At 38.9% G+C, this 25,318-nt stretch overlaps 1 non-coding gene across 1 annotated transcript; it reads right to left on the bottom strand.

Annotated features, from left to right (window-relative positions):
* Positions 1–15,354: 15,354 nt before the first annotated feature.
* Positions 15,355–15,462, bottom strand: LOC130937903 (small nucleolar RNA R71). The gene has a single exon (XR_009069095.1). It is a non-coding gene; the product is annotated as a small nucleolar RNA R71 (small nucleolar RNA).
* Positions 15,463–25,318: the final 9,856 nt, after the last annotated feature.

Here is a 25,318-nt window from a genome sequence, read left to right as displayed (position 1 = left end):
GTAGAACAGAGGTGGTTGTCAGTCACACGTTCATAGGTGAGAATGATGATGAGTGTCACGGATCATCACATTCATCAAGTTGAAGAACAAGTGATATCTTGGACAAAGAACAAGCGGAATTGAATAGAAGAACAATAGTAATTGCATTAATACTCGAGGTACAGCAGAGCTCCACACCTTAATCTATGGTGTGTAGAAACTCCACCGTTGAAAATACATAAGAACAAGGTCTAGGCATGGCCGAATGGCCAGCCTCCCAAAGTGATCAAAAGATCTCAAGAAAAAGGTTCCAAAGATCAGAAGATTATAAAATACAATAGTAAAAGGTCCTACTTATAGAAAACTAGTAGCCTAAGGTGTACAAAGATGAGTAAATGACATAAAAATCCACTTCCGGGCCCACTTGGTGTGTGCTTGGGCTGAGCAATGAAGCATTTTCGTGTAGAGACTCTTCTTGGAGTTAAACGCCAGCTTTTATGCCAGTTTGGGCGTTTAACTCCCATTTTGGTGCCAGTTCCGGCGTTTAACGCTGGGAATTCTGAAGGTGACTTTGAACGCCGGTTTGGGCCATCAAATATTGGGCAAAGTATGGACTATCATATATTTCTGGAAAGCCCAGGATGTCTACTTTCCAACGCCGTTAAGAGCGCGCCAATTGGGCTTCTGTAGCTCCAGAAAATCCACTTCGAGTGCAGGGAGGTCAGAATCCAACAGCATCTGCAGTCCTTTTCAGTCTCTGAATCAGATTTTTGCTCAGGTCCCTCAATTTCAGCCAGAAAATACCTGAAATCATAGAAAAACACACAAACTCATAGTAAAGTCCAGAAAAGTGAATTTTAACTAAAAACTAATAAAAATATACTAAGAACTCAACTAAAATTACTAAAAACATACTAAAAACAATACCAAAAAGCGTATAAATTATCCGCTCATCACAACACCAAACTTAAATTGTTGCTTGTCCTCAAGCAACTGAAAATCAAATAAGATAAAAGGAAGAGAATATGCAATGAACTCCAAAAACATCTATGAAGATCAGTATTAATTAGATGAGCGGGGCTTTTAGCTTTTTGCCTCTGAATAGTTTTGGCATCTCACTTTATCCTTTGAAATTCAGAATGATTGGCTTCTTTAGGAACTCAGAATCCAGATAGTGTTATTGATTCTCCTAGTTAAGTATGATGATTCTTGAACACAGCTACTTATTGAGTCTTGGCTGTGGCCCAAAGCACTCTGTCTTCCAGTATTACCACCGGATACATACATGCCACAGACACATAATTGGGTGAACCTTTTCAGATTGTGACTCAGCTTTGTTAGAGTCCCCAATTAGAGGTGTCCAGGGTTCTTAAGCACACTCTTTTTGCCTTGGATCACAACTTTATTTCTTTCTTTTTCTTTCTTTTTCTTTTTCTCCCCCTTTTTTTCGTTTTTTTTTTTTTGCCTCTTTTTTTTTGTATTCACTGCTTTTTCTTGCTTCAAGAATCATTTTTATGATTTTTCAGATCCTCAGTAACATGTCTCCTTTTTCATCATTCTTTCAAGAGCCAAAATTCATGAATCACAAATTCAAAAGACATATGCACTGTTTAAGCATGCATTCAGAAAACCAAAGTGTTACCACCACATCAAAATAATTAAACTGTTATAAATTTCAAAATTCATGCAATTCTTTCTTTTTTTCAATTAAGAACAATTTTTTTTTAAGAAAGGTGATGGATTCATAGGACATTCATAACTTTAAGGCATAGACACTAAGACACTAATGATCATAAGACACAAACATAGATAAACATAAGCACTAAAATTCGAAAAACAAGAAAATAAAGAACAATGAGATTAAAGAACGGGTCCACCTTAATGATGGCGGCTTGTTCTTCCTCTTGAAGGTCTTATGGAGTGCTTGAGCTCCTCAATGTCTCTTCCTTGTCTTTGTTGCTCCTCTCTCATGATTCTTTGATCTTCTCTAATTTCATGGAGGAGGATGGAATGTTCTTGGTGCTCCACCCTTAGTTGTCCCATGTTGGAACTCAATTCTCCTAGGAAGGTGTTCAGTTGCTCCCAATAGTCTTGTGGAGGAAAGTGCATCCCTTGAGGTATCTCAGGGATCTCATGATGAGAGGGATCTCTTGTTTGCTCCATCCTTTTCTTAGTGATGGGCTTATCCTCATCAATGAGGATGTCTCCTTCTATGTCAACTCCTACTGAATAACAGAGGTGACAAATGAGATGAGGAAAGGCTAACCTTGCTAAGGTAGAGGACTTATCCGCCACCTTATAGAGTTCTTGGGCTATAACCTCATGAACTTCCACTTCTTCTCCAATCATGATGCTATGGATCATGATGGCCCGGTCTATAGTAACTTCGGACCGGTTGCTAGTGGGAATGATTGAGTGTTGGATAAACTCCAACCACCCTCTAGCCACGGGTTTGAGGTCATGCCTTCTCAATTGAACCGGCTTCCCTCTTGAATCTCTCTTCCATTGGGCGCCCTCTTCACAAATGTCAGTGAGGACTTGGTCCAACCTTTGATCAAAGTTGACCCTTCTAGTGTAAGGATGTTCATCTCCTTGCATCATGGGCAAGTTGAATGCTAACCTTACATTTTCCGGACTAAAATCCAAGTATTTCCCCCGAACCATAATAAGCCAATTCTTTGGATCCGGGTTCACACTTTGATCATGGTTCTTGGTGATCCATGCATTGGCATAGAACTCTTGAACCATCAAGATTCCGACTTGTTGAATGGGGTTGGTGAGAACTTCCCAACCTCTTCTTCGAATCTCATGTCGGATCTCCGGATATTCACTCTTTTTGAGTGAGAAAGGGACCTCGGGGATCACCTTCTTCAAGGCCACAACTTCATAGAAGTGGTCTTGATGCACCCTTGAGATGAATCTCTCCATCTCCCATGACTCGGAGGTGGAAGCTTTTGCCTTCCCTTTCCTCTTTCTAGAGGTTTCTCCGGCCTTAGATGCCATAAATGGTTATGGAAAAACAAAAAGCAATGCTTTTACCACACCAAACTTAAAAGGTTTGCTCGTCCTCGAGCAAAAGAAGAAAGAAGAGAGTAGAAGAAGAAGAAATGAGGAAGAAGGGAATGGCTTTGTGTTCGGCCAAAGAGGGGGAAAAGTGGTGTTTAGGTTGTGTGAAAATGAAGGGGTGAAGAAGGGTTTATATAGGAGAGGGGGGTTCATGGTTCGGTCATGTATGGGTGGGTTTGGGAGGGAAAGTGGTTTGAATTTGAAGGGTGAGGTAGGTGGGGTTTTATGAAGGATGGATGTGAGTGGTGAAGAGAAAGATGGGATTTGATAGGTGAAGGGTTTTTGGGGAAGAGGTGTTGAGGTGATTGGTGAATGGGTGAAGAAGAGAGATAGTGGTGGGGTTGGTGGGGATCCTGTGGGGTCCACAGATCCTGTGGTGTCAAGGAAAAGTCATCCCTGCACCAAATGGCATGCAAAATCACGTTTTGAGCCAATTCTGGCGTTAAACGCCGGGCTGGTGCCCATTTCTGGCATTTAACGCCAGGTTCTTGCCCTTTTCTGGCGTTTAACGCCAGTCTGGTGCCCCTTTCTGGCGTTAAATGCCCAGAATGGTGTCAGACTGGGCGTTAAACGCCCACCTGCTAGCCTTACTGGCGTTTAAACGCCAGTAAGTTCTTCCTCCAGGGTGTGCTATTTTTCTTCCTGTTTTTCATTCTGTTTTTGCTTTTTCAATTGATTTTGTGACTTCTCATGATCATCAACCTACAAAAAACATAAAATAACAAGAGAAAATAGATAAAATATAACATTGGGTTGCCTCCCAACAAGCGCTTCTTTAATGTCAGTAGCTTGACAGAGGGCTCTCATGGAGCCTCACATTTTCTCAGAGCAATGTGGGAACCTCCCAACACCAAACTTAGAGTTTGAATGTGGGGGTTCAACACCAAACTTAGAGTTTGGTTGTGGCCTCCCAACACCAAACTTAGAGTTTGACTGTGGGGGCTCTGTTTGACTCTGATTTGAGAGAAGCTCTTCATGCTTCCTCTCCATGGTGACAGAGGGATATCCTTGAGCCTTAAACACAAAGGATTCCTCATTCACTTGAATGATCAGTTCACCTTCATCAACATCAATCACAGCCTTTGCTGTGGCTAGAAAGGGTCTGCCAAGGATGATGGTTTCATCCATGCACTTCCCAGTCTCTAGGACTATGAAATCAGCAGGGATGTAATGGTCTTCAATCTTCACCAAAACATCCTCTACAAGTCCATGAGCTTGTTTTCTTGATTTGTCTGCCATCTCTAGTGAGATTTTTACAGCTTGCACCTCAAAGATTCCTAGCTTCTCCATTACAGAGAGAGGCATGAGGTTTACACTTGACCTTAAGTCACACAGAGCCTTCTTGAAGGTCATGGTGCCTATGGTACAAGGTATTGAAAACTTCCCAAGATCCTGTCTCTTTTGAGGTAATTTCTGCCTAGACAAGTCATCCAGTTCTTTGGTGAGTAAAGGAGGTTCATTCTCCCAAGTCTCATTTCCGAATAACTTGTCATTTAGCTTCATGATTGCTCCAAGGTATTTAGCAACTTGCTCTTCAGTGACATACTCATCCTCTTCAGAGGAAGAATACTGATCAGAGCTCATGAAGGGCAGAAGTAAGTCCAATGGAATCTCTATGGTCTCATTTTGAGCCTCAGATTCCCATGGTTCCTCATTTGGGAACTCAGTGGAGGTCAGTGCACGCCCATTGAGGTCTTTCTCAGTGGCATTCACTTCCTCTCCTTCCTCTCCAAATTCGGCCATGTTGATGGCCTTGCACTCTCCTTTTGGATTTTCTTCTGTATTGCTTGGAAGAGTACTAGGAGGGAGTTCAGTAATTTTCTTGCTCAGCTGTCCCACTTGTGCCTCCAAATTCCTAATAGAGGACCTTGTTTCAGTCATGAAACTTTGAGTGGTCTTGATCAGATCAGAGACCATGGTTGCTAAGTCAGAGGGGTTCTGCTTAGAGTTCTCTGTCTGTTGCTGAGAAGATGATGGAAAAGGCTTGCCATTGCTAAACCTGTTTCTTCCACCATTATTGTTGTTGAAACCTTGTTGAGGTCTCTCTTGATTCTTCCATGAGAAATTTGGGTGATTTCTCCATGAAGAATTATAGGTGTTTCCATAGGGTTCTCCTAGGTAATTCACCTCTTCCATTGAAGGGTTCTCAGGATCATAGGCTTCTTCTTCAGATGAAGCATCCTTAGTACTGCTTGGTGCATTTTGCATTCCAGACAGACTTTGAGAAATCAAATTGACTTGTTGAGTCAATATCTTGTTCTGAGCCAGAATGGCATTCAGAGTATCAATCTCAAGAACTCCTTTCTTCTGATTAGTCCCATTGTTCACAGGATTCCTTTCAGAAGTGTACATGAATTGGTTATTTGCAACCATTTCAATTAGCTCTTGAGCTTCTGTAGGCATCTTCTTCAGATGAAGAGATCCTCCAGTAGAGCTATCCAAAGACATCTTGGATAGTTCAGAGAGACCATCATAGAAAATACCTATGATGCTCCATTCAGAAAGCATGTCAGATGGACACTTTCTGATCAATTGTTTGTATCTTTCCCAAGCTTCATAGAGGGATTCTCCATCCTTTTGTCTGAAGGTTTGGACTTCCACTCTAAGCTTACTCAATTTTTGAGGTGGAAAGAACTTTGCCAAAAAGGCATTGACTAGCTTTTCCTATGAGTCCAGGCTTTCTTTAGGTTGTGAGTCCAACCATATCCTAGCTCTGTCTCTTACAGCAAAAGGGAATAGCATAAGTCTGTAGACCTCAGGGTCTATCCCATTAGTCTTGACAGTGTCACAGATTTGCAAGAATTCAGCTAAGAACTGATGAGGATCTTCCAATGGAAGTCCATGGAACTTGCAATTCTGTTGCATTAGAGAAACTAATTGAGGCTTAAGCTCAAAGTTGTTTGCTCCAATGGCAGGGATAGAGATGCTTCTCCCATAGAAGTCGGGAGTAGGTGCAGTAAAGTCACCCAGCACCTTCCTTGCATTGTTGTTGTTTTCGGCTGCCATGGGTTCTTCTTCTTTGAAGATTTCTGTTAGGTCCTCTACAGAGAGTTGTGCCTTAGCTTCTCTTAGCTTTCGCTTCAAGGTCCTTTCAGGTTCAGGGTCAGCTTCAACAAGAATGCCTTTGTCTCTGCTCCTGCTCATATGAAAGAGAAGAGAACAGGAAAATATAGAATTCTCTATGTCACAGTATAGAGATTCCTTGAGGTGTCAGAGGAAAAGAAAATTAGAAGGAACAGGTAGAAGAATTCGAACTTAGTCAAATAGAGTTCGAATTGTGCATTGAGAAGGAGTGGTACTCCATAAATAGAAGGATGTGAGAAGAGGGGAAGAGAATTTTTGAAAATTAATTAAAAAGATTTTAAAAACATTTTGAAAAAATTGATTGATAATTTTCGAAAACTAAAAGTGGAAAAGGAATCCAGTGATTTTTGAAAAAGATTTTGAAATTAGAAATCAAAAAGATATGATTGAAAACTAATTTGAAAAAGATGTGATTAAAAAAAAGATATGATTAAAAAGTTATGGTTTTAAAAAGATATGATTGAAAAGATATGATTTGAAAACAAAAAAAAAATTGATTTTAAAAATTAATGACTTGCCTAACAAGAAAAGATATGATTCAAACATTAAACCTCTCTCAACAGAAAAGGCAACATACTTGAAATGTTCAATCAAATCATTAATTGTTAGCAAGTATCTTTGAAAACGGAAAGAAATTGATTTTGAAAACATTTGATTGAAAAGATTTGATTTGAAAAAGATTTGATTTTGAAAAACTTTGAAAACTTGAAAAAAATTGATTTGAAAACAAAATCCTCCCCCTTGTGCCATCCTGGCGTTAAACGCCCAGAATGGTGCACATTCTGGAGTTTAACGCCCAATGTGCTACCTTTTTGGGCGTTAAACGCCCAACCAGGTACCCTGGCTGACGTTTAAACGCCAGTCTGTCCTTCTTCACTGGGCGTTTTGAACGCCCAGCTTTTTCTATGTAATTCCTCTGCTGCATGTTCTGAATCTTCAGTTCCCTGTACTTTTGACTTGAAAATAGAACCAAGATCAAATAAACAATGCATGCAAGACACCAAACTTAAAATTAGACACTAGACTTAAACAAGAAACATAAAATATTTTTGGTTTTTATGATTTTGAAATTTTTTTGTGCTTTTTCGAAAATTATATGGGAATAGAAAATGAAGGTTTCAGAATTCTCAGTTTGGATTCCAGGAATCATTGCAATGCTAGTCTAAGACTCCGGTCCAGGAATTAGACATGGCTTCACAGCCAGCCAAGCTTTCAAAGAAAGCTCCGGTCCAAAACACTAGACATGGCCAATGGCCAGCCAAGCCTTAGCAGATCATTGCTCCAATAGCAAGATTGATAGAGATCAACAAGCTCTTGTGATGATCAGTTGAAACCTCGGTCCAATAAGATTAGACATGGCTTCACAGCCAGCCAGACTTCGACAGATCATCATGAAACACTAGAATTCATTCTTAAGAACTCTGAAAAATACCTAATCTAAGCAACAAGATGAACCGTCAGTTGTCCATACACGAAACAATCCCCGGCAACGGCGCCAAAAACTTGGTGCGCGAAATCGTGATCACTACAACTTCGCACAACTAACCAGCAAGTGCACTGGGTCGTCCAAGTAATAAACCTTACGCGAGTAAGGGTCGATCCCACGGAGATTGTTGGTATGAAGCAAGCTATGGTCACCTTGTAAATCTTAGTCAGGCAGACTCAAATGGGTATAGATGATGAATGAAACATAAAGATAAAGATAGAGATACTTATGTATATCATTGGTGAGAGCTTCAGATAAGCGTATGAAGATGCCTTCCCTTCTGTCTCTCTACTTTCCTACTGTCTTCATCCAATCCTTCTTACTCCTTTCCATGGCAAGCTTATGCAAGGGTTTCACCGTTGTCAGTGGCTACCTCCCATCCTCTCAGTGGAAATGTTCAACGCACCCTGTCACGGCACGGCTATCCATCTGTCGGTTCTCGGTCAGGCCGGAATAGAATCCATTGATTCTTTTGCGTCTGTCACTAACGCCCCGCCTGCTAAGAGTTTGAAGCACGTCACAGTCATTCAATCATTGAATCCTACTCAGAATACCACAGACAAGGTTAGACCTTCCGGATTCTCTTGAATGCCGCCATCAGTTCTTGCCTATACCACGAAGACTCTGATCTCACGGAATGGCTGGCTCGTTTGTCAGGCGAGCACTCGGTTGTCAGGCGATCAACCATGCATCGTGTATCAGAAATCCAAGAGATATTCACCCAATCTAAGGTAGAACAGAGGTGGTTGTCAGTCACACGTTCATAGGTGAGAATGATGATGAGTGTCACGGATCATCACATTCATCAAGTTGAAGAACAAGTGATTCTTGGACAAAGAACAAGCGGAATTGAATAGAAGAACATAGTAATTGCATTAATACTCGAGGTACAGCAGAGCTCCACACCTTAATCTATGGTGTGTAGAAACTCCACCGTTGAAAATACATAAGAACAAGGTCTAGGCATGGCCGAATGGCCAGCCTCCCAAAGTGATCAAAAGATCTCAAGAAAAAGGTTCCAAAGATCAGAAGATTATAAAATACAATAGTAAAAGGTCCTACTTATAGAAAACTAGTAGCCTAAGGTGTACAAAGATGAGTAAATGACATAAAAATCCACTTCCGGGCCCACTTGGTGTGTGCTTGGGCTGAGCAATGAAGCATTTTCGTATAGAGACTCTTCTTGGAGTTAAACGCCAGCTTTTATGCCAGTTTGGGCGTTTAACTCCCATTTTGGTGCCAGTTCCGGCGTTTAACGCTGGGAATTCTGAAGGTGAGTTTGAATGCCGGTTTGGGCCATTAAATCTTGGACAAAGTATGGACTATCATATATTGCTGGAAAGCCCAGAACGTATACTTTCCAACGCCGTTGAGAGCGCGCCAATTGGGCTTCTGTAGCTCCAGAAAATCCACTTCGAGTGCAGGGAGGTCAGAATCCAACAGCATCTGCAGTCCTTTTCAGTCTCTGAATCAGATTTTTGCTCAGGTCCCTCAATTTCAGCCAGAAAATACCTGAAATCACAGAAAAATACACAAACTCATAGTAAAGTCTAGAAAAGTGAATTTTAACTAAAAACTAATAAAAATATACTAAGAACTCAACTAAAATTACTAAAAACATACTAAAAACAATGCCAAAAAGCGTATAAATTATCCGCTCATCAGCCGGCAATCTCCCTCGTAATAATGAGATGCCTCAATAAGGAATTTTAGAAATTGAGCTATTCAATGTATGGGGAATAAATTTTATGTGCCCTTTTCATCCTCATATTCGAACATGTACATCCTTATGGTAGTAGACCATGTCTCTAAATGGATTGAGGCAATTGCTTCACCCACCAATGACACCAAAGTGGTGATGAAATTCCTCTAAAAATATATTTTCAGCAGATTTGGTGTCCCAAGGACACTGATTAGTGATGGAGGCACTCCTTTCTATAACAGACAACTTGACTCAATTCTGCACCGTTATGGTGTTCACCACAGGGTGGCAACTCCATACCATCTGCAGACAAATGGGTGAGCTGAGGTCTCCAATAGAGAACTTAAAAGAATCCTGAAAAGAACAGTGAGCACCTCCAGGAAGGATTGGGCATGGAAATTAGATGATGCCCTGTGGCCATATAGAACAACTTTTAAGACCCCTATTTGGATGTCCCCCTACCAACTGGTCTATGGGAAGGTATGTCATTTACCAGTATAATTGGAACACAGAGCGTACTGGGCAACCAGATTCTTCAATTTTGATTCCAAGGCTGCAGAAGACAAAAGACTGCTCCAATTAAATGAGCTGGATGAATTCCGGCAAGCTGCATTTGACAATGCAAAAATTTACAAAGAAAGAGCTAAGAGATGGCATGATCAAAAGATCTCCTCTAGAGTCTTTGAGCTGGGACAGAAGGTCTTACTCTTCAATTCTAGACTCAAGCTTTTCCTTGGGAAGCTCAAGTCCAGGTGGATAGGACCTTTTTTGGTCACTAATGTCTCACCCTACGGTTATATAGAGCTCCAAAACAGACACTCTACAAAAAGATTCACAGTAAATGGATAGAGGGTCAAGCATTATCTAGGGGATACTTTGGAGCGCGAGAACTCCACTCTACTGCTAACATAGCAGCAGGAACGTCAAGCTAATGATGGCAAAGAAGCGCTTGTTGGGAGGCAAACCAACCATACATAGCATATTACTATTTTTAGTTCTTAGTTCTTTTACTTAATCTTAGTTTTATTCAATTCCAGTTCATTCTTTATTAACTTTCATCGTCTTCCCATGTTGTTTAATACTTGTGATCATGTGCAGCACTTAGATTAAAATCAGGAACAATCAGAATTGAATTCAGAACACTATGAAGAGGATAGAAAGGTTGGAGTTGAACGGCACAAGGGGGTTCTCTAGGCGTTCAACGCCCATTGAGGAAAGAAGAGCTGGCGTTGAACACCACCAAGGGGTTTCTTGGGCGTTCAACACCCTAAATAGAGCAAAAAGCTAGCGTTGAACGCCACCAGGGAGGTTCCCTAGGCGTTCAACGTCCATTGAGGGATGAAGAGCTAGCATTGAATGCCACCAGGGGTTCCCTGGGCATTCAACGCCCATAAAGAAGGCTAGCCATTCATTCGAATTCCAAGGAAGGAGGGGGTTGACTTGGTCAAACCGTATCTTTTTCAAAACCATATCTTTTCATCAATCTTCTCTTCAAATCATTATCTTTTTAAATTTATTTGAAATTAAGCCATATCTTTTTCACAACTCAACTTTCAATCTCATCTTTTCAAATCAAGATTCAATTATTTTTCAAATCCTTTTAATCTACATCCTATCTTTCACATCTTTTAATTATGTCTACTATCTCTCTCCACAATCTTTTTCAAATCTTTCTTTATTCAATTTAATTTCTAATCATATATTCCAAATTCAATTTAATTATCTTTTTCCTTTTATAAAGGACCTACCCTCCCTCTCTCTTCCTCATCATTCGAATTCCCCATTCTCCCTCATGCCTCTTTTCCTCTCTCCCACGTCTCCTCTCTCTATATTTTGGTGTGGCAAGAGCATTGCTCTTTCAATTATTTACCTTCTTTGGCTCCAAGAAGTGGATATCCACATCAAGAAACAAGAAAGAGAGCAATCCACCCACAACTACATATAAGGTGAGGGGTAAGGTGAGGGATAAAGAGAGCAATCCATACTTGGCGCACCTTGGTCCGAGGAATATTGCTGTACTTTGATCTGGATAAGGTGAGGGAGACTCTCAAATTGCCTCCGCAAAAGGATGACCCCAACTCCTTTAATAGAAGAGTGGTAGCTAATCCGAAGCTAGATCAAGTCCTTGAAGACATATGTTTGCCCGGATCTAAGTGGATCAACGATAAGAAAGGCACTAAGCCAACAGAGAAGAATGGATCTCAAACCAGTTGCTAAAGGTTGGCTGGATTTCGTCAGATGCTCCATACTTCTCACTAGAAACGTTTCTGAAGTTACTGTTAGGAGAGTAGTAATGATCCATTGCATCATGTGGGGTAATGAGGTGGAGGTTCACTGATGAGCGGATAATTTATACGCTTTTTGGCATTGTTTTTAGGTAGTTTTAGTAGGATCTAGCTACTTTTAGGGATGTTTTTATTAGTTTTTATGCAAAATTCACATTTCTAGACTTTACTATGAGTTTGTGTGTTTTTCTGTGATTTCAGGTATTTTCTGGCTGAAATTGAGGAACCTGAGCAAAAATCTGATAGGAGGCTGAAAAAAAGACTGCTGATGTTGTTGGATTCTGACCTCCCTGCACTCGAAATGGATTTTCTAGAGCTACAAAACTTCAAATGGCTCGCTCGCAATTGCGTTGGAAAGTAGACATCCAGAGCTTTCCAGCAATATATAATAGTCCAAACTTTATTCGGGCTTAGATGACGCAAACTGGCGTTCAACGACAGTTCCATGCTGCATTCTGGAGTAAAACGCCAGAAACACGTCACAAACTAGAGTTAAACGCCAAAAACATGTTACAACTCAGTGTTTAACTCCAAGAGAAGCCTCTACATGTGTAAAGCTCAAGCTCAGCCCAAGCACACACCAAAGTGGGCCCTGGAAGTGGATTTCTGCACTAAGACTTATTTCTGTAAACCCTAGTAACTAGTCTAGTATAAATAGGACATTTTACTATTGTATTAGACATCTTTTGACGTTTAGTTCTTAGACTTGGCCATGCCTAGACCATCACTTATGTATTTTCAATGGTGGAGTTTCTACACACCATAGATTAAGGTGTGTTGCTCTGCTGTACCTCGAGAATTAATGCAATTACTATTGTTCTTCTATTCAATTCAAGCTTATTCTTATTCTAAGATATTCGCTGCACTTCAACCTGATGGATGTGATGATCCATGACACTCATCATCATCCGTCCTTATGAACGCGTGCCTGACAACCACTCACATTCTACCTTAGATCGAGCGCGTGTCTCTTAGCCTCCATTCCGAAAGATCGGAGTCTTCATGCTATAAGCTAGAATTATTGGCGACCATTCTTGAGAATTCGGAAAGTCTAAACCTTGTCTGTGGTATTTCGAGTAGGATTCAGGGATTGAATAACTGTGACGAGCTTCAAACTCGCAAGTGTTGGGCGTAGTGACAGATGCAAAAGGATCAATGGATCCTATTCCGACATGATCGAGAACCGACAGATGATTAGCCGTGCTGTGACAGAGCATTTGGACCATTTTCACTAAGAGGATGGGAAGTAGCCATTGACAACAGTGACGCTCTACATACAGCTTGCCATGGAAAGGAGTAAGAATGATTGGACTAAAACAGTAGGAAAGCAGAGATTCAAAAGGGATAAAGCATCTTCATACACTTATCTGAAATTCCCATCAATGATTTACATAAGTATTTCTATTTTTATTTTATGTTTTATTTATATTTTAAATTATCAAACTCCATAACCATTTATTATCCGCCTAATTGAGATTTACAAGATGACCATAGCTTGCTTCATACCAACAATCTCCGTGGGATCGACCCTTGCGTAAGGTACTACTTGGACGACCCAATGCACTTGCTGGTTAGTTGTGCGAAGTTGTGACAAAGTGTGATTCACGTTTGAGAGCTCCAAGTCTATTGGCGCTATTGTTGATGATCACAATTTTGTGCACCAAGTTTTTGGCGCCGTTGCTGGGGATTGTTCGAGTTTGGACAACTGACGGTTAGTCTTGTTGCTCAGATTAGGTAATTTTCTTTTCAAAAAGTTTTCAAAAATCTTTCAAAAAATTTTTTTCCTCTTTTTCGTTTTTCTAAAGATTATTTTCGAAAAAATCCAAAAAAATTTAAAAAAATTATAAAATCAAAAATATTTTGTGTTTCTTGTTTGAGTCTAGTGTCAATTTTTAAGTTTGGTGTCAATTGCATGTTTTTTAAAATTTATGCATTTTTTTCCGAAAAATTCATGCATTGCATTATTCATGATCTTCAAGTTGTTCTTGGTAAGTCTTCTTGTTTGATCTTCATATTTTCTTGTTTTGTGTCTTTCGTTATTTTTCATATGCATTTTTGCATTCATAGTGTCTAAGCATGAAAAATTTATAAGTTTGGTGTCTTGCATGTTTTTCTTTTCTTGAAAATTTTCAAAAATAAGTCTTGATGTTCATCTTGATCTTCATAATGTTCTTGGTATTCATCTTGACATTCCTAGTGTTCTTGCATGCATCATGTGTTTTGATTCATAATTTTCATGTTGTGAGTCATTTTTGTGTTTTTCTCTCTCATCATTAAAAATTCAAAAATCAAATAAATATATATTTTCCTTATTTCTCTCATAAATTTTGAAATCTTTGGGTTGACTTAGTAAAAAATTTTTAAAATTAGTTGTTTCATGTTAGTCAAGTCAAGATTTCAATTTTAAAAATCTTATCTTTTCAAAACTTTTTCAAAAATCAAATCTTTTTCAATTTTTTTTATATTTTCGAAAAAATTTTTAATTGATTTTCAAAATCTTTTTCTTATCTTTATTTCAAATTTTCAAAAACTTTACTAACAATTAATGTGATTGATTAAAAAATTTGAAGTTTGTTACTTTCTTGTTAGAAAGGTTCAATCTTTGAATTCTAGAATCATATCTTTTAGTTTCTTGTTAGTCAAGTAATCAATTTTAATTTTAAAAATCAAATATTTTTCAAAATATCTTTTCAATCATATCTTTTTAAACATATCTTTTTCAAATCATATCTTTTTCAAAGTTGATTTCAAAAATCTTTTCTAACTTCCTATCTTTTCAAAATTGAATTTCAAATCTTTTTCAACTAACTAATTGACTTTTTGTTTATTTTACTATTTCTTATCTTTTTCAAAACCATCTAACTACTTTTCTCTCTCTAATTTTCGAAAATTCCTTCCTCTTTTTCAAAATTCTTTTTAATTAACTAATTGTTTCAAATTTTAATTTTAATTTTATTTCTTCTCTTAATTTTCGAAAATCACTAACTATTTTTCAAAAATAATTTTCGAAATTCTCTCCCTCTCATCTCTTTCTATTTATTTAGTTAATTACTAACACTTCTCTTCATCTTAAAATTCGACCCTCCCTTCCCTTCTGTGTTCGAATTTTCCCTTCTTCTTCTATTCTTTTCTTCTTCTACTTACATAAAGGAATCCCTCTACTGTGGTAAAGAGGTCCCTATTATTATTTTCTGTTCCCTTCTTTTTCATACGAGCAGGAGCAAGGACAAGAACATTCTTGTTGAAGCAGACCCTGAACCTGAAAGGACTCTAAAGAAAAAACTAAGAGAAGCTAAAATACAACAATCCAGAGACAACCTTCCAAAATTTTCGAAAAAGAAGAGGAGATGGCAGCCGAAAATAATGACAACAAAAATAATGCAAAGAGGATGCTTGGTGATTATACTACACCTATTTCCAACTTTTATGGAAGAAGCATCTCAATCCCTGCCATTAGAGCAAACAATTTTGAGCTAAAGCCTCAACTAGTTGCTCTAATGCAACAGAATTGCAAGTTTCATGGACTTCCATCAGAAGATCCCTATCAGTTTTTAACTGAATTCTTGCAAATCTGTGATACTGTTAAGACTAATGGAGTATATCCTGAAGTCTATAGGCTCATGCTTTTCCCTTTTGCTATAAGAGACAGAGCTAGAACATGATTGGATTCACAACCTAAAGATAGCCTGGACTCTTGGGATAAGCTGGTCACGGCCTTCTTGGCCAAGTTCTTTCCTCCTCAAAAGTTGAGCAAGCTTAGAGTGGATGTTCAGACCTTCAAGCAAAAAGATGGTGAATTCCTCTATGAAGCTTGGGAAAGATACAAGCTGTTGACCAAAAAGTGTCCTTCTGACATGCTTTCAGAGTGGACCATTTTGGATATATTCTATGATGGTCTATCTGATTTCTCTAAGATGTCACTGGACCATTCTGCAAGTGGATCCATTCACCTAAAGAAAATGCCTGCAGAAGCTCAAGAACTCATTGACATGGTTTCAAATAACCAATTCATGTACACCTCTGAGAAGAATCCTGTGAGTAATGGGACACCTCAGAAAAGGGGAGTTCTTGAAATTGATACTCTGAATACCATATTGGCTCATAACAAAATGTTGACTCAACAAGTCAACATGATTTCTCAGAGTCTGAATAGATGGCAAAAATGCATCCAACAGTACTAAAGAGGTATCTTCTAAAGAAGAAGCTTATGATCTTGAGAACCTGCAATGGCAGAGGTAAATTATATGGGAGAACCCTATGAAAACACCTATAATTCCTCATGGAGAAATTATCCAAATTTCTCATGGAAGGATCAACAAAAGCCTCAACAAGGCTTTAATAATGGTGGAAGAAACAGGTTTAGCAATGGCAAGCCTTTTCCATCATCTTCTCAGCAACAGACAGAGAATTCTGAGCAGAGCCCCTCTAGCTTAGCAAACATAGTCTCTGATCTATCTAAGGCCACTTTAAGTTTCATGAGTAAAACAAGGTCCTCCATTAGAAATTTGGAGGCACAAGTAGGTCAGCTAAGTAAGAAAATCACTGAAACTCCTCCTAGTACTCTTCCAAGCAATACAGAAGAGAATCCAAAAAGAGAATGCAAGGCCATTGATATAATCAATATGGCCGAATGCATAAAGGAGGAGAAGGATGTGAATTCCAGTGAGGAAGACCTCCTGGGACGTCCTCTAAACAAAAAGGAGTTCCAAACTGAGGAACCTAAGGAATCTGAGGCTCACCTAGAGACCATAGAGATTTCATTGGACCTTCTTTTACCATTCATGAGCTCTGAGAACTATTCTTCCTCTGAAGAGGATGAAGATGTAACTGAAGAGCAAGTTGCTCAATATCTAGGAGCCATCATGAAGCAGAATGCCAAGTTGTTTGGTAATGAGACTTGGGAAGGTGAATCTCCCTTGCTCATTAGTGAACTAGATACATGGGTTCAGCAAACTCTACCTCAAAAGAAACAAGATCCTGGTGAATTCTTAATATCATGTACCATAGGCACCATGACCTTTGAGAAGGCTCTATGTGACCTGGGGTCAGGTATAAATCTTATGCCACTCTCTGTAATGGAGAAATTGGGGATCTTTGAGGTACAAACTGTAAGAATCTCATTAGAGATGGCAGACAAGTCCATAAAACAAGCTTATGGATTGATAGAGGATGTGTTAGTGAAGGTTAAAGGCATTTACATCCCTGCTGATTTCATAATCTTAGACACTGGGAAGGATCAGGATGAATGCATCATCCTTGGAAGACCCTTCCTAGCCACAGCAGAAGCTGTGATTGATGTTGACAGAGGTGAACTAGTCCTTCAATTGAATGGGGACTACCTTGTGTTTAAAGCTCAAGGTTATCCTTCTGTAAATATGGAAAAGAGGCACGATAAGCTTCTCTCAATACAGAGTCAAACAAAGCCCCCACAGTCAAACTCTAAATTTGGTGTTAGGAGGCCACAACCAAACTCTAAGTTTGGTGTTGAACCCCCACATTCAAACTCTAAGTTTGGTGTTGGGAGGTCCCAACAATGCTCTGATGATCTGTGAAGCTCCATGAGAGCTCATTGTCAAGTTATTGACATTAAAGAAGCACTTATTGGGAGGTAACCCAATTTTTATTTATCTATATTTCTATTGTTCTTTTATGTTTTTATTAGGTTTATGATCATGTGGAGTCACAAAACAATTGCAAAAATTAAAAACAGAATCAAAAACAGCAGAAGAAACAGCACACCCTGGAGGAAGAGCTTACTGGCGTTTAAACGCCAGTAAGGAGCATCTGGCTAGCGTTCAACGCCAGAACAGAGCATGAAGCTGGTGTTGAATGCCAAAAACAAGCAATAGTCTGGCGTTTAAACACCAGGATTACACCTTGAGGAGAGCTGGCGTTAAACGCCAGAAACAAGCATGGAAGTGGCGTTCAACGCCAGAAACATGCTGCAGATTGGCGTTGAACGCCCAAAACAAGCATGGAAGTGGCGTTTAACGCCAGAAACATACTGCAGCCTGGCGTTAAATGCCAGGATTGCATACAGAGGGCGTTTTACACGCCTAAAGGGTGTAGGGATGAAAAAAATGCTTGACACCTCAGGATCTGTGGACCCCACAGGATCACCTCAGGATCTGTGGACCCCACAGGATCCCCACCTAACTCAACTCACCTTCTCTCTTCTTCACACAATCTTATAACATTCTTCCCTAAACACCCTTCACAAATCACTTCAATCTTTCTTCCCCATCACCTCTTCACCACTCACATCCATCCACTCTTCCCCATAAACCCTACCTACCTTCAAATTCAACATCTCTTTACCACCCAAACCCACCCTAAATGACCGAACCCTAACCCCTCTCCCTCCACTATATAAACTCCTCCACACTTCTTCATTTTTACACACCACAATCCTCTCTTCTCCCTCTTGGCCGAATACACATCTCTCTTCCTCTCCTCTATATCTTCTTCTTCATCTATTCTTTCTTCTTTTGCTCGAGGGCGAGCAACATTCTAAGTTTGGTGTGGTAAAAGCATAGCTTTTTTGTTTTTCCATAACCATTGATGGCACCTAAGACTGGAGAAACCTCTAGAAAGAGGAAAGAAAAGACAAAAGTTTCCACCTCCGAGTCATGGGAGATGGAGAGATTCATCTCAAAAGCCCATCAAGACCACTTCTATGAAGTTGTGGCCAAGAAGAAGGTGATCCTTGAGGTCCCTTTCATGCTCAAGAAAAATGAGTATCCGGAGATCCGATATGAGATCCAAAGAAGAGGTTGGGAAGTTCTTACCAACCCCATTCAACAAGTCAAAATCTTAATGGTTTAAGAGTTCTATGCCAATGTATGGATCACTAGGAACCATGATCAAAGTATGAACCCGAATCCAAAGAATTATCTTACAATGGTTCGGGGGAAATGCTTAGATTTCAGTCCGGAAAATGTAAGGTTGGCATTCAACTTGCCTATGATGCAAGAAGACGCATGCCCCTACACTAGAAGGGTCAACTTTGATCAAAGGTTGGACCAAGTCCTCATGGACATATGTGTGGAAAGAGCTTAATGGAAAAGAGACTCAAAAGGCAAGCCGGTTCAATTGAGAAGACTGGACCTTAAGCCTGTGGCTAGAGGATGGTTGGAGTTCATCCAATGCTACATTATCCCCACTAGCAACCGATCCGAAGTAACTGTAGATTGGGCCATCATGATCCATAGCATCATGATTGGAGAGGAAGTAGAAGTTCATGAAGTCATCTCTCTAGAACTCTACAAAGTAGCCAAAAAGCCCTCCACCTTGGCAAGGCTAGCTTTTCCTCATCTCATTTGCCATCTATGCTACTTAGCTAGAGTTGTCATAGAAGGAGACATCCTCATTGAAGAGGATAAGCCCATCACTAAGAAGAAGATGGAGCAAACAAGAGAGCCTATTCATGGATCTCAAGAGACGCATGAGGAAGCTCATCATCAAGAAATCCCTGAGATGCCTCAAGGGATGTATTTTCCTCTAAACAACTATTGGGAACAACTCAACACTTCTCTAGAAGGATTGAGTCATGACATGAACCAATTAAGGGTGGAACACAAAGAACACTCCATCATTCTCAATGAGATTAGAGAAGATCAAAGAGCTATGAAGGAGGAGCAACAAAGGCAAGGAAGAGACATAGAAGAGCTCAAGAACACCATTGGTCCTTCAAGGAGAAGGTGCCACCATCACTAAGGTGGACTCATTCCTTAACTTTCTTGTTCTTATCTCTCTATTTTTTGGTTTTTAAGCTTCATGTTTGCCTATGTTTGTGTCTTTACTAGATGATCATTAGTATTTAGAAACTATGTCTTAAGGCTATGAATAATTCCATGAATCTTTCACCTTTCTTAAAAGAAAAATGTTCTTAATACAAAAGAACAAGAAGTACATGAGTTTCGAATTCATCCTTGAATTGAGTTAATTATATTGATGTGGTGACAATACTTTTTGTTTTCTGAATGAATGCTTGAACAGTGCATATTTTTTATCTTGTTGTTTATGAATGTTAAAATTGTTGGCTCTTGAAAGAATAATGAAAAAGATAAATGTTATTGATGATATGAAAAATCATAAAATTGATTCTTGAAGCAAGAAAAAGCAGTGAAAAAGAAAAAGCTTGCGAAAAAAAATTGGCGAAAAAAATATATAAAAGAAAAAGAAAAAGCAAGCAGAAAAAGCCAATAGCCCTTAAAACCAAAATGCAAGGGTAAAAGGATCCAAGGCTTTGAGCATCAATGGATAAGAGGGTCCAAGGAAATAAAATCCAGGCCTAAGCGGCTAAATCAAGTTGTCCCTAACCATGTGCTTGTAGCATGCAGGTCCAAGTAAAAAGCTTGAGACTGAGTGGTTAAAGTTGTGATCCAAAGATAAAAGAGTGTGCTTAAGAGCTCTGGAACCTCTAACTGGGGACTTTAGCAAAGCTGAGTCACAATCTGAAAAGGTTCACCTAGTCATGTGTCTGTGGCATTTTCGTATACGGTGGTAATACTGGAAAACAAAGTGTTTAGGGCCACGACCAAGACTCATAAAATTAGCTGTGTTCAAGAATCAACATACTTAACTAGGATAATCAATAACACTATCTGAACTCTGAATTTCTAGAGATGACAATCATTCTAAACTTCAAAGGATAAAGTGAGATGCCAAAACTGTTCAGAACCAAAAAGCTACAAGTCCCGTTCATCTAATTAGGACTAATATTCATTGATATTTTGAGATTTATAGTATATTCTCTTCTTTTTATCCTATTTGATTTTCAGTTGCCTGAGGACAAGCAACAATTTAAGTTTGGTGTTGTGATGAGCAGATAATTTATACGCTTTTTGGCATTATTTTTAGGTAGTTTTTAGTAAGATCTAGCTACTTTTAGGGATGTTTTTATTAGTTTTTATGCAAAATTCACATTTCTGGACTTTACTATGAGTTTGTGTGTTTTTCTATGATTTCAGGTATTTGCTGGCTGAAATTAAGGGACCTGAGCAAAAATCTGATAGGAGGCTGAAAAAATGACTGCTGATGCTGTTGGATTCTGACCTCTCTGCACTCGAAATAAATTTTCTGGAGCTACAAAACTCCAAATGGTGCAATCTCAACTGCGTTGGAAAGTAGACATCCAGAGCTTTCCAGCAATATATAATAGTCTATACTTTATTCGAGCTTAGACGACGCAAACCGGCGTTCAACGCCAGTTCCATGCAGCATTCTGGAGTAAAACGCCAGAAACACGTCACAAACCAGAGTTAAACGCCAAAAATATGTTACAACTCAGCGTTTAACCCCAAGAGAAGCCTCTGCACGTGTAAAGCTCAAGCTCAGCCCAAGCACACACCAAAGTGGGCCCTGGAAGTGGATTTCTGCACTAAGACTTATTTCTATAAACCCTAGTAACTAGTCTAGTATAAATAGGACATTTTACTATTGTATTAGACATCTTTTGACGCTTAGTTCTTAGACTTTAGGGGCTGGCCATTCGGCCATGCCTGGACCATCACTTATGTATTTTCAACGGTGGAGTTTCTGCACACCATAGATTAAGGTGTGGAGCTCTGCTGTACCTCGAGAATTAATGCAATTACTATTGTTCTTCTATTCAATTCAAGCTTATTCTTATTCTAAGATATTCGCTGCACTTCAACCTGATGGATGTGATGATCCGTGACACTCATCATCATCCGTCCTTATGAACGGGTGCCTGACAACCACTCCCGTTCTACCTTAGATCAAGCGTGTGTCTCTTAGCCTCCATTCTGAAAGATCGGAGTCTTCGTGGTATAAGCTAGAATTATTGGCGGCCATTCTTGAGAATTCAAAAAGTTTAAACCTTGTCTGTGGTATTCCGAGTAGGATTCAGGGATTGAATGACTGTGACGAGCTTCAAACTCGCGAGTGTTGGGCGTAGTGACAGACGCAAAAGGATCAATGGATCCTATTCCGACATGATCGAGAACCGACAGATGATTAGCCATGCTGTGACAGAGCATTTGGACCATTTTCACTGAGAGGATGGAAAGTAGCCATTGACAACGATGACGCCCTACATACAGCTTACCATGGAAAGGAGTAAGAATGATTGGATGAAAGCAGTAGGAAAGCAGAGATTCAAAAGGGATAAAGCATCTCTATACACTTATCTGAAATTCCAACCAATGATTTACATAAGTATCTCTATCTTTATTTTACGTTTTATTTATATTTTAAATTATCAAACTCCATAACCATTTATTATCCGCCTAACTGAGATTTACAAGATGACCATAGCTTGCTTCATACCAACAATCTCCGTGGGATCGACCCTTACTCACGTAAGGTATTACTTGGATGACCCAGTGCACTTGCTGGTTAGTTGTGCGAAGTTGTAACAAAGTGTGATTCACGTTTGAGAGCTCCAAGTCTATTGGCACCATTGTTGATGATCACAATTTCGTGCACCATTCACCAGATAATCCCTTGTGAATTCTACAAATTTGCAAATAAGACTTCCACGCAGGCCAAGCTGGCTTTCCCAAACCTCATCTCTCGCCTGTGTAGTGAGGCAGGAGTCCTGTTTGACAGAGACACATGCATCCGAGTGGAAGCTTCAATCACCAAAGAAGTGATGGAGAGCTCCAGAGGTTCAACGCCAGAGAGGGTTCAACAACCAGAGGATCATCCTAAGAGGAAGGCACCGGAGCCGACCAAAGAGCAGAATAACCCTCCAATTAAATATTGGACTCAACTGGCAGCTTCAGTTGAACAGCTGCAAGCCACTGTGGATCAATTGAGAGAGGAGTAAAAGAACCAGTCTTGCATGCTACAAAAGTTAGTTGAAGAATACAAGAGGCAGGGGCATGCAGAAGAAGAGCTGAAATGCCAAAAGTGGCTTCGGAAGAAAGCAATGACTACCAAAATTAAGGTGGTTGGGTTTCAATCCTATCCTGTGCCTATTCTAATTCCTATTTCTTATATTTAAGTTTACATGATCACTAGTAGAATTTTGTTTTTTTTTATTTACTTTCTAGTAGTTAATTTTCCTTTATGTCAATTGAGTATGAGATATTCCACTTGTCATTCCATTAAATTTAAATAAAATGCCTTTTTCTTTCAAAAAGAAGTATTAAAATCCAAAATTTCTTGAGTTAATTGTACGTCATTCATTCTAATCCAAAAGTGGTGGCCTTAAATTTGCTATCTGAATGCATGAATTAACTATGCATAATTGTCTTGAGGTTGAGAGTGTTGGCTCTTGGAAGAACAGTGAATCTAGAGAAATATTATTGGCTCTCAGAAAAATCTAAATTATTTATATTCTTGAAGCAAAAGAAACAGCATTCCAATTCAAAAAAACAAAGAGAAAGAGAGAGAGAGTGCTCAAAAAAGAAAAATCAAAAGAGCAAAGATCTATTGGGAGGGACAAAGCTCAATTGAGTTGCTATCCCTCACTAAATGCTTGTGGTATGAAGGTGTCAAGTGAAAAGCTTGAGACTAAGCAGTTAAAGTCGTGATCCAAAGCAAAAGAGTACGCTTAAGAACTTTGGGTACCACTGACTGGAAATTAAGCAAAGCTAAATTCGAATCCAAAGGGTTCCCCCAGTTAAGTGCCTGTGGCGTTTATGTATCCGGTGGTAATATGGGAAAACAAAATTCTTAGAGTTACGGCTAGGTGATGAGCGGATAATTTGTACGCTTTTTGGCATTGTTTTTATGTAGTTTTTAGTAGGATCCAGCTACTTTTTAGGATGTTTTTATTAGTTTTTATGCAAAATTCATATTTCTGGACTTTACTATGAGTTTGTGTGTTTTTCTATAATTTCAGGTATTTTTTGGCTAAAATTGAGGGACCTGAGCAAAAGTCTTATTCAGAGGCTGACAAAGGACTGCTGGTGCTGTTGGATTCTGACCTTCCTGCACTCGAAGTAAATTTTCTAGAGCTACAGAACTCCAAATGGCGCGCTCTCAATTGTCTTGGAAAGTAGATATCCAGGGCTTTCCAGCAATATATAGTAGTCCATACTTTGTGCGAGTTTTGATGACGTGAAATGGTGTCAAAACGCCAGCTCTCTGCCCTTTTCTTGCGTCAAAACGCCAAAACTGGCATAAAAGTTGGAGTTAAACGCCCAAACTGGCACCAAAACTGGTGTTTAACTCCAAGGAAGACCTCCACACGTGTAAAGCTCAATGCTCAGCCCAAGCACACACCAAGTGGGCCCGGAAGTGGATTTCTGCATTATTTACCTATTTCTGTAAACCCTAGTAGCTAGTTTCATTATAAATAGGACCTTTTACTTAAAAGGCTGCCTATCAAACGACATTGTTTTGCAGCAGGGGGACTTATTTGTCCCGTTTTGAAATGGTTCCCTCTACGTGTACATTCGTAACGGTCAGGTCAACACAATGGGAGCCACATCAAACTCTTTCGTTAGGTCTGATGGACCCATATGAATGGAGGGACTCATATATCTAACTTTTAAAAAGGTCAGGAACTTAAAACTATTTTTAAATCGTCAGAGACAAAAATATTCGCTGGAAAAATGGTCAGAAACCTATTTGTCCTTTTTTCTAATCCAAAAGTGTAATTAAGGATAAGACCTATTTTAGTCCAATTAATTTCAGGGACTAAAATGACTTACTTAATTCAGCATTTGAGACCAATTTGATCCACCTACAATAGTGATATGGTAGATGACACACGGGCAAAGTGTTGACACATGGCACAAGTTGACATGACATGAGTCACTAACCAACCTCTCGTACTATTGCACGTAGTCAAACTATGATGTGACACGTGTCACTAACCGTCTACGCCATTAAAATATGTTAGCATGTCATTAACAGAAAATGGGTCAAAAACTTAAGTTATACGCTTTTAACAATTTTAAAGACGTAATTGATAATTTGGTACAATTTGAATCTCAGGAACGATTTTGATATACGACGTCAATCTCAAAGTAAATATGAAATAATTGTTTATAATATTTTGATCCTGAAATTTGTTTTGCCCATTTTATACATTATAGTTAAATTGGTGAGACGAATTAAGCATAACAAAATATATGTGTAACACGCGGTAAAACAATATGAAGCAATTGTTTATAATATTTTGATCCTGAAATGTCATGATTTATAGCCAAGAATGCAAGCATTGTGTAAGCCATTTGGCTACAAATAGGAGCCACATTAAAGCTCTCATTCCACCAAATACAAACCAATAAAGCAGCTATGAAGCAATCCAAGGCCTCTTGCTAAATTGTGGTGAGATTTCTCTTATAATATAGTGTTTCAGAGTATGTAATAAATTTCTGAATATCGAGTGATATAAACTAGAATTTAATGATATTTTTTATTATTCACTAGGTATTATAAATTATAATAGAAGAATGCCATATTATATATAATATATTATATTATAATTACAATTAAATATAATAGACATTTTTTATTTTATTTCCATAATTTTTTCATTTAATTTAAGAAATTTTTATGTTAAAATATTAGTGTTTCTCTTTCTCTTTAACTTATTTTGTTCGTACATTAAATCCGTTACTTTTCAGGTAAATTATTTGGCTTAATCTCACTCCAACTCTCATTGATTCGTAACAAAGTAAGAAAGGAAAGTGGAGGATGCAATGGCTCCAAATTGTTAGCAAAAGAATTAGAATTTTGAAAGAAGAAATACCAAATGAGAACGTATAAGGAAATAACGATCATTGAAAAAAC

This window comes from Arachis stenosperma, chromosome 6, assembly GCF_014773155.1.
Source record: "Arachis stenosperma cultivar V10309 chromosome 6, arast.V10309.gnm1.PFL2, whole genome shotgun sequence".
NCBI lineage: Eukaryota > Viridiplantae > Streptophyta > Magnoliopsida > Fabales > Fabaceae > Arachis > Arachis stenosperma.
The sequence above is the reverse complement of the archived record's forward strand: the minus strand, read 5'-3'. Positions and strand labels throughout refer to the sequence as shown.